Source organism: Schistocerca serialis, chromosome 9, assembly GCF_023864345.2.
Source record: "Schistocerca serialis cubense isolate TAMUIC-IGC-003099 chromosome 9, iqSchSeri2.2, whole genome shotgun sequence".
NCBI lineage: Eukaryota > Metazoa > Arthropoda > Insecta > Orthoptera > Acrididae > Schistocerca > Schistocerca serialis.
In genome coordinates this window covers 418,607,313-418,624,153 of record NC_064646.1, presented here as the reverse complement: position 1 = coordinate 418,624,153, position 16,841 = coordinate 418,607,313, and the positions used below count along the sequence as shown (strand labels likewise).

The window sequence follows — 16,841 nt, the reverse complement described above, 5'->3', positions numbered from 1 at the left end:
TGAAGTTTGGTGGCAGAAGGAAGAAGACTTCTGGTCAGGTGAATACAGGGTTATAAATACAGAATCAAGTATGGGTAATGTAGGAGTAGGTTTAATAATGTATAGCATAATAGGAATGTGGGTAAGCTACTACAAACAGCATAGTGAATGCATTATTGTGGTCAAGATAGATACGAAGCCTACCACAGTAGTACAAGTTTATATACCAACTAGCTCCGCAGATGACAAAGAAAGTGGTGAAATGTATCGTGAGATAAAAGAAATTATTCAGATAGTGAAGGGAGATGAAAATTTAATAGTCATGGGTGACTGGAGCTCGATAGTAGGAAAAGGAAGAGAAGGAAGCATAGTAGGTGAATATGGAATGGAAGTAAGGAATGAAAGAGGAAGCATCCTGGTAGAATTTTGTACAGAGCATAACTAAATCATAGCTAACACTTGGTTCAAGAATCATGAAAGAACGTTATATACATGGAAGAAGCCTGGAGATACTGGGAGGTCTCAGATAGAGTATATAATGGTAAGACAGAGATTCAGGAACCAGGTTTTAACTTGTAAGACATTTCCAGGGGCAGATGTGGACTCTGACTACAGTCTATTGGTTATGAACTGTAGATTAAAACTGAAGAAATTGCAAAAAGGTGGGAATTTAAGGAGATGGGACCTGGATAAACTGACTAAACCAGAGGTTGTATAGAGTTTCAGGGAGAGCATAAGGGAACAATTGACAGGAATGGGGGAAAGAAATACAGTAGAAGAAGAATGGGTAGCTCTGAGGGATGAAGTAGTGAAGGCAGCAGAGGATCAAGTAGGTAAAAAGACGAGGGCTAATAGAATTGCTAGGGTAACAGAAGAGAGATTGCATTTAATTGATGAAAGGAGAAAATATAAAAATGCAGTAAATGAAGCAGGCAAAAAGAAATACAAATGTCTCAAAAATGAGATCGACAGGAAGTGCAAAGTGGCTAAGCAGGGATGGCTAGAGGACAAATGTAAGGATGTAGAGGCTTATCTCATGAGGGGTAAGATAGATACTGCCTACAGGAAAATTAAAGAGATTTTTGGATAAATGAAAACCACTTGCATGAATATCAAGAGCTCAGATGGAAACTCAGCTCGAAGCAAAGAAGGGAAAGCAGAAAGGTGGAAGGAGTATATAGAGGGTCTATACAAGGGCGATGTTCTTGTGGGCAAATTTATGGAAGTGGAAGAGGATGTAGATGAAGGAGAAATAGGAGATATGTTACTGTGTGAAGAGTTTGACAGAGCACTGAAAGACATAAGTTGCAACAAGGCCCCGGGAGTAGACAACATTCCATTAGAACTACTGACAGCCTTGGAGAGTCAGGCCTAACAAAACTGTACCATCTAGTGAGCAACATGTACGAGACAGGCAAAATATCCTCAGACTTCAAGAAGAATATAATAATTCCAGTCTGAAAGAAAGCAGGTGTTGACAGATGTGAAAATTACTGAACTATCAGTTTAATAAGCCACAGCTGCAAAATACTATCACGAATTCTTTACAGACGAATGGAAAAACTGGTAGAAGCCGACCTTGGGGAATTCCATAGAAATGTTGGAACACATGGGGCAATACTGACCTTAAAACTTATATTAGAAAATAGATTAAAGAAAAGCAAACATGTGTAGACTTAGAGAAAGCTTTTGACAATGATGACTGGAATACTGTCTTTCAGGGGTAAAATACAGGGAGCGAAAGGCTATTTACAATGTGTACAGAAACAAGATGGTGGCTATAAGAGTAGAGGGGCATGAAAGGGAAGCAGTGGTTTGGAAGGGAGTGAGACAGGGTTGTAGCCTATCCCTGATGTTATTCAATTTGTATATTGACCATGCAGTAAAGGAAACAAAAGAAAAATTCGGAGTAGGTATTAAAATCCGTGGAGAAGAAATAAAAACTTTGAGGTTCACCAATGACATTGTAATTATGTCGGAGACAGCAAAGGACCTGGAAGAGCAGCTGAACAGAATGGACAGTGTCTTGAAAGGAGGATATAAGATGAACATCAACTAAATCAAAACAAAGATAATGGAATGTAGTTAAATTAAATAGGGTGATGCTGAGGGAATTAGATTAGGAAATGAGACATTTAAAGTAGTAATTTTGCTATCTGGGGAGCAAAATAATTGATGATGGTCGAAGTAGAGAGGATATTAAATGTAGACTCGCAATTGTGAGGAAAGTGTTTCTGAAGAAGAGAAATTTGTTAACATTGAGTATAGTTTTAAGTGTCAGGAAGTCGTTTCTGAAAGTTTTTGTATGTAGTGTAGCCGTGTATGGAATTGAAATGTGGACGATAAATAGTTTAGACAAGAAGAGAATAGAAGCTTTCGAAATGTGTTTCTACAGAAGAATGCTGAAGATAAGATGGGTAGATCACATAACTAATGAGAAGGTTTTGAAGAGAATTGGGGAGAAGAGAAATTTGTGGCACAACTTGACTAGAAGAAGGGATTGGTTGGTAGGGCATATTCTGAGGCATCAAGGAATCACCAATTTAGTATTGGAGGGCAGCATGCAGGGTAAAAATCGTAGAGGGAGACCAAGAGATGAATACACTAAACAGATTCAAAAGGACGTAGGTTGCAGTAGGTACTGGGAGATGAAGAAGCTTGCACAGGATAGAGTAGCATGGAGAGCTGCATCAAACCAGTCTCTGGACTCAAGACCTCAACAACAACAACAACAACAACATCCAATAATGGCCCTTTTAGAAGAAATAGAAACACACACACAAAAACCCCTAAGTGAACAGAGTGAACTTAAACATAAAAATTTTATTAAAAGTTTTGTCAAAATAGATATTATGATAGGGAAAGACTATTCATACAAACCCGCACAGAGAATCTATAAGCACTATATAATTCCATAGATGAATAAGATAAATATGTAATGATACAACATCATCGACTTTGTCAAGGAAAGCTGTGAAATTTATAGAAAACAAAAATTTAAACCAAAAATTACTCAGCAACAACATCCTTTGTTGAGAAAAGAATATATATAATCAAAACCAACTCATTCTGCACTACAAATCCGATACATGGTCTTATTTGACAGCCACAATGTCAATGATGAGATATGGAAGTAAGTACTTGAACATTACTTTTAAAAAAAATTGCAATGTGCTGGTATAATATACATAAAATGTCACTAAAAGATAACTACTGCACTTCAAGCCCTGACTAATACAAAATTGTACCACTATTGATAACTAAAGTACTGAGTTTTATTGCAGAGAACATACATAAACTCTTCTTCTTCTTTCGAATAACCCATTTGGAGGGTACGATGAATCAACTTTGGCTACTCTTTCTTGTATTAGATTTCCTTAGTTTCCAAATTTCCTTCATCCTTTTAGAGTGTTGTTCCCTTTCTTCTTGGGTCCACTATTGTCTAGTTGTTTCTTTCTCTCCTGAAATTCTGCCTTTCGAACTGCCTTTCTGAAATGTGTTCTGTTTTCTATTGTGTCCATTGCAATTCTAGCATTTTCCATGTCCTTTTCAATCTCTTATGAACTATGCGGGCTTGGATTTGTAGCTATTGAGTAATGTGAATATCCACTTGGTCAGTCTGTTCTTATCGATTCTGAATATATGTCCAAAAAACTGCAGCCTCCTCTTCCTCATTACATCAGTTAGTTTTTCAGTTTTCAGGTATAGCTCTCTGTTTGTTTATCAAATTATTTGTTGCTTGCTTAAGGTAGGTTTCAGGATGCTCTGACTCATCCTTTGCACACTGCTGTAGACTCCCAGAATCCGAATGCCTACTTTTAATTTCCTTACATAAACTCTGTGTGTCGCCTTTGTCAAAAATACCTATTTGGCATTCAGATAAAACCCAAATTTTGAATCAGATTCCAGTTGAGCTTGAGAGAAGTGTGTCATCTAATTATGCATTACAAAATCTTCAGTGAGTGGCTTCCAGACTCTTGTTTTAACATATGTATACATATGGAACTTAAAAATTTTGGTTCTTATTATTAATAATAAAGAGGGAATGGCAACTGGATCATATATTTATGGGTAAATTTCACCAGCGTGAAATCTACAGTGTCAAAGTTTTAAGAGGTGAAGACTCACGGTTAAACCACTATGTCCTGAAGATCAAAATAAAATCAACACCAATGGTAAAGAAAAGATCTCAGAAAAAAACTAGAAGAAAATTCAATCCAACCATCTTAACAAAAAATGAGGAAATACGCTAGGAAATCAGGTGAAGGATCTATCAACTATAATACGCTAGTAGAATTAACAACTAAATTAAAATCCATAGCAGAAGAGTTGGCTCCAATAAATCCTAGGAAGAAACATGAGTGGTGGAATGAAGGCATTAGGAAGAAGACACCAAGCTTGGATAAAGCATCAAGTCCAAAAGTCTGAAGAATCACATCTAGAACTTATGAAGCAAAGAAAGTCAAATCATAAAATCATCAGACAGACAAAACACAAACATCTTAAAATACCATAGAGAAGATAGAAGAAAACTTCCAGAAGAAATAGTCAAGAGATTATTACAAAATCTGTGGGAGATATCTTAAAAAGTATGAGTTCCCAACATTGCTGCTGAGAGATAAGTCAGGAAAGTTGGGGCATAGTAATCAAGAAAATGCAGAGATCCTTGCAGAGACTTTCAATAAACTTTTAAATTGTGATGGCCCACTGGAAACATTTCAAGTAGACTCTGAAGCACCTATTTTAACCACCCCAGAGCTAATAGACCCTCCAACTATCAAAGAGGTAGAGGTGCAATTCAGGAACAAAAATATTACAAGGCATGTGGTCAAGACTATGTATTTGCAGAAATCTGGAAGAATGCTGGAAAATGTGCGGTCATAAATTCCACCAACATCTAATTGAAATGTGGATCACAGAGAAAATTCCAGAGCACCGGACCACAGGAATAATACATAAATTGTTCAAACAAATTTCGGGCTTGCAGCCGGGAAAATTTTAAAATTCAAATCCATCCAGCTTTTTTTTATTTTTTTTTATTTTTAAAGATAATTAAAGAGGAATAAACCTTCTGGACTGCACATACAAAATTCTCTCCCGCATAATTTACAATAGGATGAAAAACATTCTGGAACAACAACTTGGAGAATATCAAGGATGATTTCGACCATACAGAAGATGCACAGACCAAATTCTTAGCCTGAAACCAATAATGGAGTGTTACAAGTGTAGAAGCAAACAGTTATTCATCCCATTCATAGATTTGGAAAAAAAACGTATAATAGTGTTCATAGGAACCACACTTCTAAAAATCCTTAGATCATATGGTCGCCATCCCACATTGGGAAAACTCATTTAGCTAACTTTAACTAACACAAATTCAAAGGTCAAATTTAGAGGAGAAATGTCAAAAGCTTTCACAATAAAAACAGGACTCAGACATGGTGATGGATTGTCCCCTTTGATTTCCAATGTGGCCCTCTATTACATGACAATCTGGCAAAAAGAAAATCCATGTAAAATCAAAATTGGAGGAAAATCAGCAATAAGAGCAAACTGCCCTGGGTTTGCTGACAATTTACCTCTCTAAGCCCTTGACATAGAAGAAGTTCATGTTCAGATCACAAGTTCCCAGAAAATTGCTTCAAATATAGGAATCTGAAACCATGCCCATGAAACCTCTATGCATAGATAAAATCTTCATAAATGATGAATCAATTAACATAGTTCTACCGTTCAAATATCTTGGAGAAATTATTTTGCACTACTTGGGTGAGAAAGCAACATGGATAAATAGAACCAACAAAATTAAAAAAAGCACAATTTCTAACCTGGTCAACATATAATAAGAAATGCCCGTTAGTAGACACTACAATCCAACATTACAAAACTGTAACTCTCCCGGAAGCAACTTATACTTGTGAAAGTCTGTCCCAATCACCAGCACAAAGAAAAAGAAAAGAATCTCATATTTCTTTCATGTCTTATGACTCCCTGATAACAGGATTTTAAACCAACTAGTGATGAGAAGTCTCGGAAAGAAGACAGGAGGACAGTGGGCGAAAGAAATTCAACAAGATCTTGAAGTAGTCGGACTTAGAATTACTGATGTAGTGAACAAAAACAAAATCAACACTCTCCTTATGAATAATAAATTTTCAGCAGAAATGATGTACAGAAGACTGGTAGATATTTCAGACGAGTTAAGAAAATTGTGTTTGGAACAAATGAAAAATACTGGACTGTGCACAAAAAGCAAGTAGTCCAATCTTCAAAGAGAAAGTGAACATGGAATGTGGTTCAGTGTGGCCAATCAAGTTAGTAGTAATAATAATAATAATAATAATAAATTGCTGTTATTCTTGCACTGGAGAAAACTTGCAAAATACTTCTGACATACCTTCCTGTCCACATCTAAACCTACTGCTTCAAAATTGCTATTAACTAAAGGAAATTGTTTTAAGATGTCAGGTCATGACAGGAGTAGTATGTAGAATTTATTAAATATTTAGCTGTTGAAGCTGGAACATTGTCATTGCTCAGTGAGAGGTTTGGGACTTAATAGAAACTATAGAACTAAACACAGATTGATGTGTCATATCCTTGTTCTGCTTTTGTGGCCTCATTGGACCACTTCAGTCAGAAATTTTCTGATAATCATCATCAATAAGTTTTCTTTCCGAATTGCCCAGTACCGTTTCATGTGCTACAACCTTTTTTATCATTCCTCATCTGTAAATACTCCTTGTATTTTATATTGTTTGTCTGTTTTTAATTTGAATCATATTTTTATGTTTTCAGGGTTCCTCACACCTGTGACCAAAAAAGAGGGATTTTTTTCCCCATGTAGTGTCTGTAATTGGCTCCCATTCATTGTACATCACTTTATTTGGAGCAATCTACCATTGTCCATCTTTTTGATATTTCTTATTAATACACGTTCCGGGTATCTTTTCCTTGCTTTTGGGATTATGTCAATTCTACTTTTCTAAGTGACTTTGAAAGGAGTTTCATTTCTGTTAAATCGCCATCCTGTAATGTTTTAAGCCTTGATTGACAGACTCTTTTTGTTGTATGTAGATCATGTTAAATTTAAGCTTTTTGAGCAGTGTTCTCCATGCTAGCGCATCTGGACCTGCACCTTGTTAACGGTTCTTATGATCATCAAGAAATTTAAGATTTGAAGACAATCTCTTAGAAGATTGAAGTGGCCATCTGAAAATAAAAGTAGACAACTTAAATGTGGGCACAAGTGTGTGTTCTGAAATAAATTATAATATTATAAAGGTCACTGTTTCTCCTATGACAATGTCCCAAAAAATGTTATCATTTTATTAGTTCTTTCTTCCCATGCAGGTTTCTCATCTTTGTGTGTTATAATTTCTCCTAGGTATTTAAATTATTTCTCTATTTTTACTTTCCTGTTATTTACTGTTATGTGGTTGATTACTAGTGGATCTGCTCAGTCTTTTCGAATGGTGTCTGGAATCCTATTGATTGTTGTTTTTTTGTAGGCTTGTTATTGGATTTCTGTCTTGTTGACTGTTATTAACTAGGAACACCAACTCATCTGTGAATCCCAAGCTGTTTAAGTTTATTTGGTCTTTCTTGGTTCCAATTCTTATGTTTTGAGCATTTTCCTTGTACCATTATGGTGATTAACTGTCTCCCTGTCTTAACCCTATTTTAATCATAAATAGCTCAGATGTTTCTCCTCTGAACTTTACTTTAGAGTTGGTGTTTTTTTGAGTTAATTTTATCATATTTATTAATTTGGGATGGCATCTCAAATTCCTTTGTATCTTCATCATTGAAGAACTGTGAATATAATCATAAGCTTTTTTGAAGTTTACCAAGGTTACAACTTCCTGTTTTTTTTCCTTCCTTTATAATAATCCATTACCAATTTCAAATTGATTATTTGTTCTGGCTAGCTTCTCCAAGACATAAATCCTCCTGGCATTATCCTAGTTCCAGTTCAAGTTGATCTTTACAAAGATTATATAAAATTCTTCTATTGACTTCATATGTGTTATCATTCCTCTGCAGTTGTGTGGATTTTGTTTGTCTCCCTTTTTGTGTAGTGATTGGACTATAGCTGCAGTCCAATGTTCAGATAGTTCTTTGTTGTTGCAGATTTTCTCTGTGTATTGGTGTAGCGATATCTTCACTGATTCTACTCCATATTTCCAAAGTTTCACTAATATTTGGTGTTCTCCACTTGCTTTATAGTTTTTGAGCTGTTTCAAAGCTTTGTAGACTTCATGGATTGTGTATGGGTTTATATTTTCTGCTGGTGTTTTAATAGGAGTATCTGTATTTATTTGCAGTAGTTTACATTTTAGTAACTTGTTTAATGTCCCTGCTAAAATTTCTGTATTTTTCCAGTCGCTTTGGGCCATCTTATTATTTTTATCTTTTTACATTAATATTGGAGAGTCACACCATTGTAATTGTCTGCTAAATATTTTGTAGTAATCCTGTCTGCTAAATATTTTCTAATAATTCCTTGAGTTTGTTTTCTGATTATTTGTTTTTATCATTAGAAGCATGGTGGCCTTTCACCGCACATCTATCTTAGATTTTCCCTATGTTCCTAGCTCACTGTGACCATCTGCTAAGGCAGTGAGGTTCTTCCTTGTTCACTTACTTCCACCCCAAGCTGTTGGTTCTGTTGTGCAAGCAGATAGCTGCCTGTTATGGTCACTGGCATTGGTGTGGTGCAGTAGCTTGGTTCCTAGCAAGGCTTCCATTGACCTGGCATCACCATCAGTCTTGTTCTTTTTCTTGTGGAGTCAATATCGATTACAGCCCCCATGACAATGCCGCTATGAATATTCCACATGGTGATGCACTTCGCACCAAGAATCTCATCAACAAGTTTCAAGACTCCCCCATGCCATGCTGTCTTTATACTTTCTACCGGTGTGTAAATTTGTGATGTACGCCATGGGAAATTCCATCTGTGTTGATGCCCAAATGAGTACTATTAGAGTTTCCATCACTGGCCCAACTGCACCTTGCCACATGCTACTGCCACTCCAGCCATGTGACATGATCACCGAGCTGACTGCATGCTCCCGGAGCTGAATGCTGCAACACGAATCAGTGTGTGCAATTCATGGAGATGCGACCACTGGTGGCCCAGCTCCCAGCACTAGACTCCATGCCGATACCCACACAGACCTCTGCATGTACTGCCACTGCCATTCATGGCTGAGATATGAATGGGAATGTGGATTGCTAGGGAGGCATGCCAGGGTAGTCTGTGCTGTTGTGCACTGTGCCTGCCTAGTGAGCATCAGACCTGGATTTGAATTCCGGCCTTGGTAAGCATTTTCATTCATCACTTGAGTCTGCACTATACATTATAGATGCTTGAGACTTAGAAAGATCTCTGGAATCATATATAGTTTCACAGACAGCTGTGACATCGCATGCCTACTGCTCTGTCACCAACGCTGCCAGCCTCATCAAAAGGATCCCTGAGGTGCTGCTAACGACACCACCAGCAGACCTGCAACACATTGCCTAGCAATTGTAGGTATACGACATCCTCACCTGACTCAGTGCCAACGTGGCAATGCTGCAGGCAGCTGTGACTCACCTCAACCCTGACCGCTGCCATCACTGCAGCATCAGCCACAGATGCAGTGACGGCTACAACAACTGCTGCAGCTCTAACCGTGCTGCTGACACCTCTAGCAATATGGCCAGCCTCTGCTGATACCACAAACACTTCAGCCCAGATGCTGCAAACTACAGGGAACCCTACTCTTGGCACTCAGACCCATACAGCTGCTGGGATAAGGTGTGCCCAGCTGCTGCTCAGTCTCCCAGCACTTGTTTGTTTGCAATGGTTGCTCTGCCATGCCATTCCTGATAGATAACAGGTCCAAGTTGCTTCCTGCAGAAGCTCATATGGGGCAATGGTGCTGCCTCAGCTATTCTCCTGATGGCAGTAAATCTCTACCATTGCCGCAGCATATATCGTCATATCATAGACCATGGCCTGTAACAGAACCTTCCCTGGACCTGCACTGACATTGCTGTTACAGACCCATTATCTGTGTGGACTTCATCGGGCACTATCATCTGCTCCCTGACATAGCCAGTGACTATCTCATTGGAAGCGATACTGGGAGGTCAACGAAATGCGTCACTCATTCTGCTGTTTTCTCTAGTGTGAAGCATGTGGAATATTCTGGCCCATAAGCTGACCCCTGACACAATTTCCTGCTCTCACAAACTCATTCAGTGCACCAAGGGAGATCTGCACTTCAACTGCCCACTACACCAACACCTCTCCTGGTTCACCCATCTTCTGCCAGTCAAAGTCCCTACCACCGCACCCAGGTCACCAAGGCCAAGTTTGATGAGCTACTCATTGCTGGCCTATTGCATTGTGCAAAGAGCCTGTGGGTGTCCGCCCCCCCCACCTTACCTAGAAGGGGGATGGCTCCTGGCACCTATGCAGTGATTACCATCTCTGATTGGTAACAACAACAACAAAGTACTAGTTAGGGCTACAATTTTTGGCACAATCAACTGTGTCTAGGCTTTCACCCCTATTTCTAGTTGCAACCAAGGACATTTAAAAGACCACCATCATCACAACATTTGGTCTCTAAGAGACCATCTTTATGACCTGTGGCCTCCATAATGCTGCCTAACATTACAGCATTCGTGGACGGTGCCTTTTGATGCTTGCATGCTGTTTTGCTTACTTGGACAACTTGCTCGTTTTTTCCGTGTTCCCCGAGGAACATCACAAGCACCTCTGGAGTATTTTTGAATGCCTCCAGGATCATCAAAACAGCAAAGTGCATTCGTGGTGCCAGTTGAGGTGGTATTCTATGTATTATCATCTCCACCGCCAGCTGGTGACCCTGCCTGACAAGGTACAAGCTGTCAAAAAAAGTGCATTCGTGGTGCCAGTTGAGGTGGTATTCTATGTATTATCATCTCCACCGCCAGCTGGTGACCCTGCCTGACAAGGTACAAGCTGTCCTCAATTTCCTATGCTCGGTGACATTCAAGGACCTCTGCCACTTCCTTGGCATTTTAAACTACTTCTGCTGCCATCTGAGAAATACTGCTGATATGCAAGAGATTTTCATTCAGTGCTGCCCTTCATGTGGTTAAAACAATGGGAAACAAGCTGGTGCAGTGGACACCGCAAATGGAAGACAATTACACCACAAAGAGCAACCTGGCAGACACATTGGCCCACCCCAAATCCACTGCCCTGCTTTGCCATCTTGGTCTACACCTGTCAGACACTCATCAGCACTGTCCTGCAGGAGCACACTGACTACATCTGGCAGCCATTCACTCTCTTCTCCAGCAAGCTCTCTGCTGTTCAACAGCATTGGAGCACACACAAAAGGGAACTCCTTGCCATCTACAAGGCAATCAGATATTTCCAGCTGTTTGAGAAGGCCCATCACTTCATGGTATTCATTGACCACAAATCTATAACGTCTTCCCTGTCAAAAAAACACTGATTTGTGCTCCCCACATCAATTCCAGCAGCTGTCATTCAACTCCATATTTACTACTGACATATGCCATGTCACTGGTATTGACTGGTATTGTCATCGCCAACTGCCTCAGCCGCATCTGCACTGTCAGTTCATCCTTGGAATAAGAGGCACTTAGCAATGACCAAGAGCAAGACCTGAAACTCACCCACCTTTGCCTAGATGCTGCATCCAGACTCCACTTTCAGTGTACATCCACTCCCGCTCAAACAACAGCAACTAGTGTGATGTATCCACTGGCTCACCAATCCCATTCTTGCCCACTGCCTTCTGGAAGCCCACATTCTACCTGTTAGACAATGTGATGCACTCCACTATCTACATGTCTGTTGCTCTGGTGATGCAGTATTTTGTGTAGTCAGGTATTCAGGGAGACTGTAAGAGTTGAACCTGCACACGCCTCACCTGTCAGTGCGTAAATATTGGCCCCATGTAGATGTCCACATTACCATTTTTCCGGACTTTGTGCATGTTCGTGTGGACTTTGACAACCATCTACTTTTCTCTGACTGCTGCCGTTGCCTCTCATGCTGGTGGACAGATTCACCATCTTCCTTGAGGCAATGCCAATACTCGACATCATGACCACCACGGTAACCACCACCTTTGTCTCCACGTGGTTGCCCGTTTTGGCTGCCCGTGCTATGTCACAGTGGACTACAAGTGCCTATTTACATGTGCCTGACAGACTTCTGTGGGACTGAAATGCACCTGACATTGAGCTACCACCTAGCTGCCAATGGCTCGATGGAACGGTTTCACCAGTTTGAAGCATACACTCAGCTATCATAACAGCAAGTGGAATACTGTCATGGTGCTGGTATTTATCTGCCTCCTTGTTGTTCACAGGGCTAAACTTGAGACATCATCTACTGGCCTCATTTACAGCTAGCCTCTCGCTGTGCTGAACAACTTCCTGGAGCCTGCCAACTAGCTCATGGATGACGTCATCCCCGGGTTTGTCATTGGCTTGCAGGATTGCATGGCTCATCTGCTGCCAACCCCCTGCCCGTCCATCCGCAAGCACTATGGCAGATGTAAAGGATTCATTCATAGAAACCTTGTCTCGTGCTATTCTGTGCATTGACCCTTGTCAGCTCCCACTTCGCACGCACTGCCACACCCAGACTAGGTCCTGAAGTGTGACTCAAAGACATTTATCCTACATCTTCATGGCACCCCTACCAGCAGTGTGATTGATAGACTGAAGCCCACCTATATGCTGCCTGATCTCATGCAGCCCAGTCTGACTACCATCTTTGCCCGGGCAAGGTGGTGTTGTGGTTAGCACACTGGACTCGCATTCGGGAGGATGATGGTTGAAACACACATGCGGCAATCCTGACTTAGGTTTTCTGTGACTTCCCTAAATCACTCTATGCAAATGTTGTGCTGGTTCCTTTGACAGGGCACAACTGACTTCCTTCCCTAATCCGATTGGATTGATGACCTTGCCATTTCGTACCCTCCCCCGAATCAATCAATCAACCAACCAACCAACTACCATCTCTGTGCAAATCTCATAGGCGATCACTTCCAACAACAGTGGTGCCACTGCTGCCAATGCCAGTGCTGACACCATGACAAGTGTCCCGCCACCAAAGACCTCGAGATGCTAGCCTACCACACTACGGCCAAGGGCACTGTGGGAAACCCACTATGCTACATCAGTGCTGGCCCTATCCCTGACCCACTGGTCATTGACAACACAGACATCAGCACCCTTGACATGTAGGATGTCCCTGCTCCTATGCCTGTCCTACAGCCTACGCCTAACTCGGCAATTTCGCCTTGACAGCAGGTTAACATCCCCCCATCCAGCCCCTACCCTCCCAGCCCCCATCCCCCATCCCACTGCCACCACCAATGCTGCACACAACTTCTACAATAGCGTTATTTCATCCTTTTCCAGCACCACATCCTCAGCTGCTGCTCATCCTCATACTGGAGGCACCAGCCAAGCCATTCATGCTCACAGTGCCTGGCGCATGTGCTGTCAATGGCCAGAGTCTGCTATCGGCCTGCCAGCCTATCCTCGCAGCCACCCGGCAACACCTCTGTGCTCTTGCTTCTACAGCCCCAAGCTGGCAACTGCGCCTTGAGCCTGCTCACTGCTGCAAGCACAGCACTGAACACAGCTCAGGCTGGCTCCGCACTCTCCACCCTGCACTGCACCAGGTTACTCACCACTTGGGCCCACTGATGGTACTGCACCACTGTCTGCTGTCATGGAGTGTACTAGCATACTTGACCGCCAGCCACCCCACCCACCTCACACCCAGCATCCTAACACCTGGCACCCGCCTCCATTGCATGGCTGACAACTGCAGACCTGCAGTGTTGACCGCTCTGTTCATGGCCTCAACACTGATACAGTACACAGTCCTCACACCTCACCCCCCACCCCCTCCCCCATCTCCTGCCATTGGTAGCAGCCTTCACCATCACCAACTCGCTCACCATCTGAGCTCCACTCTCATGAGGGGCAGGTGGGCCTTCATGTGGCAGTCCTTCCCCGCACATGTGCCTTAGCATATCTGTACATTCCTACTTCACTATGACTGTCTCCTAACATCGTGTATCAGCATCATCCTTAATTTATGAACATGAGTGTAGTATGTAATAAATTATGAGTATGAATTACTGACCATTACTTACATTCAGTAGGTGAAATGTGTATTACTGCTGATACACACATATAAAAGAGTGACTCACTACCTGGCTCTTGGCATTAATAGTTTCTCCTTGGGAGAGGAGATAACAGTTTCTCCTTGGGAGAGGAGAGGGAAGGTTGGGAGAAGGTTTAATAGAAAAGGCAGTGTAAAAAGGCACCATCTATAATGAGCAGGGTTTATACACTTCGGGACAACTGGAAAATCTGGGAAAAACCCAGGAATTTTTTCATCCAGGAAGAACCTTGAATTTTTAGAAATCTGGAAATTTTTTATTGTTTTATTTCTCAGTTAAATTTTTGTAATTTTAACTGGTAAGAACTTAATGCAGCAATGAATCTATAAATGAGAGAATAACACCAAAATAAAACTTTAGTTGCATAGAAAATGTGCCATTTACAATAACAAAACACAGTGCATGCACATTTCTCTGCTGACAGTGAAATGTGTCAAAAGCTTTAGCACGAATCCCATGCAGTACTTTGTAACAACAAACTGCTTTCAATGAGCATGACATCACAAATGTTTGCAATTCTAAAAGTTTGTGGAAAAATATTACAAATGGTGGTGTGAGAAGCTTTAGTTTTCAAAGTAAATTTCCTTTTAAGCAAGATGAACCGTGTTATGTTTGAGGATGTGCAATGAATTTCTTAAATCACAGAATGTTTGACTCACATTCAAAACTTAACACTATGGGGACCAGTCACTTGGAAAAGTTTTGGACCCAGAAGACAAGCGATTTATGCCATTATTTATAATTTATCTGAGACATTTGTCTTTGATGTTTCTTAAAGGGTAACATGTGCTAAAAAAGACAAATCTTCAAAGTGAGTTCTTCATATTTATTTTAGTTCTTTCATAGATTACAAATTATCAGTGACAATGGCAAAGAAAGTTATCATCCTTCCAAAAAGAAGTATGAGATGAGATCTTGAGCAATTTCACATTTAATTGGCTTTTCTGTGGAAAAATAGAAGTGATCGATGGAACATGTATTCAGCCAGGTAACCCATGAAATGTTTGGTCCACATCAGTGAAATTTATAATTTTGCTTGTCAGAAAAATTCATCAGCTGTAATTTAAACTGTGCTTTTAGGATCATGCATAACCACACCCTCATAAAAAAAACTGCAAAAAATTTTTGACCACCAGTATTATATGTGGGAGTTTAGCTTTTCTTGTAACTGTACTGCATATATATCAATTTAAATCATTAACATTTCCTATTTGTGTATTTGCACTAGTTAACAGTGATGTTGCTATTTGCTGACGACATTGTGTGTCTTATGGTCCGAATATCTGCTGTCATTGGCTGGCGATCATGTGACACGAGCTATGATTGGCTGACAAAAGTGTACTAGGCAGTGAAATCTCAATTTCAGTGCTTTTGAAGTGCTGTATTTTGTGGAATTCTTGTTTATACTTTCATAATACTAAAATATGCACTCTTCGCGTCCTGAACACCTCTCCAAAATATGTAGGTTTTTGCTAAAATGTCAGGAAGTTCGCACAAAACCTTTACCATCCAAAGAATTGATAAATAAGTTTTACAGCAATATGGGAATTTTACAGTTCCATGGGAAAGTATTTTGTCATTTAACACAGAAAAAATGTACTTTCATCCAGGAAAAAGTGTGTTTTTAACTGTAAAATTCGGAAATTATTATTTTTTTCTCTCTCTTTTTCCACGTGTACACTCTGATGAGGTTGAGGGTACACAAAGCTCTGTCTGAAGCCTCACTACAATTGGCTCTCTCTCATTCTATGGTCTGAGAGCCTTGCCCAACCTGTCTCCTCTCAGCTGTGAGGAAGGAATTATTAGTGTGTCATTTTCACTGCAGTACTATATATACTGTCTGTGAAGATAAATACTCATCAGTGACGCTGTCTCATAATTTGTTGGTTTTCTTGTATGAATTTTGTTTTGTTGGTAGTATTGTCGATAAAAGTTTAGTTCACAAATGTTTTCATTATTGGAGGTTGGATATTTCTTTGAGTAGCTTTATAAACTGTTTGGAAACTGAAGAATAAGGATGTGTGCTCCCATTCTCTGTAGCTAAATATGTTTCAAGGAACACCTACAGATATTTCACAAGGAGGGTATATTAGCACTTCTATTGGGTACCTTTACCTTTCATGTAAGTGGTGCACCATCACATAGACAGGTCCTGATGTGTTTATTTTCACTAAATGCATTAAAAGAAAACAAAGAACAGAATATGACTGCCGTGGTTCAAATTGTAACACTATATTGTAAACTTTACTAATGTAGAAAGAAAAGTAATAAGACTAATAGAATTTAAATTAGGTTTATGCCCTTTTTTCCATAATTCTTTCTAATGGTTCATTGCTGTCTTCTATCTTTCCCTACCTTCCCTGGATCTTTGTATATTTATATGAGTGCTACAATCAACATCCTCTGTAAACTGTTTTCAGCAGTCTAGTCTATGTTTGCTCCTGCTATTTTTCCCCTTTGCTGTTCATTCCAGCACCAAGTTAACTGTTTCTGCATTCTGTAGCAGTTGTGCTAACATGTCCATTTTTGTAATGTTGTTTCATAGAATTTGTTTCTCACTTATTCTTTTTAATACTTCATTTTACATTTTGATCTTGTCATTTAATTTTTAACACATCTTGAGAGAACCAT

General features: G+C 40.1%; 1 pseudogene; it reads left to right on the top strand.

Moving 5' to 3' along the window:
- LOC126419665 (protein HIRA-like) overlaps positions 1-16,841 on the top strand; it is a 294,055-nt pseudogene that overhangs the window by 70,908 nt on the left and 206,306 nt on the right.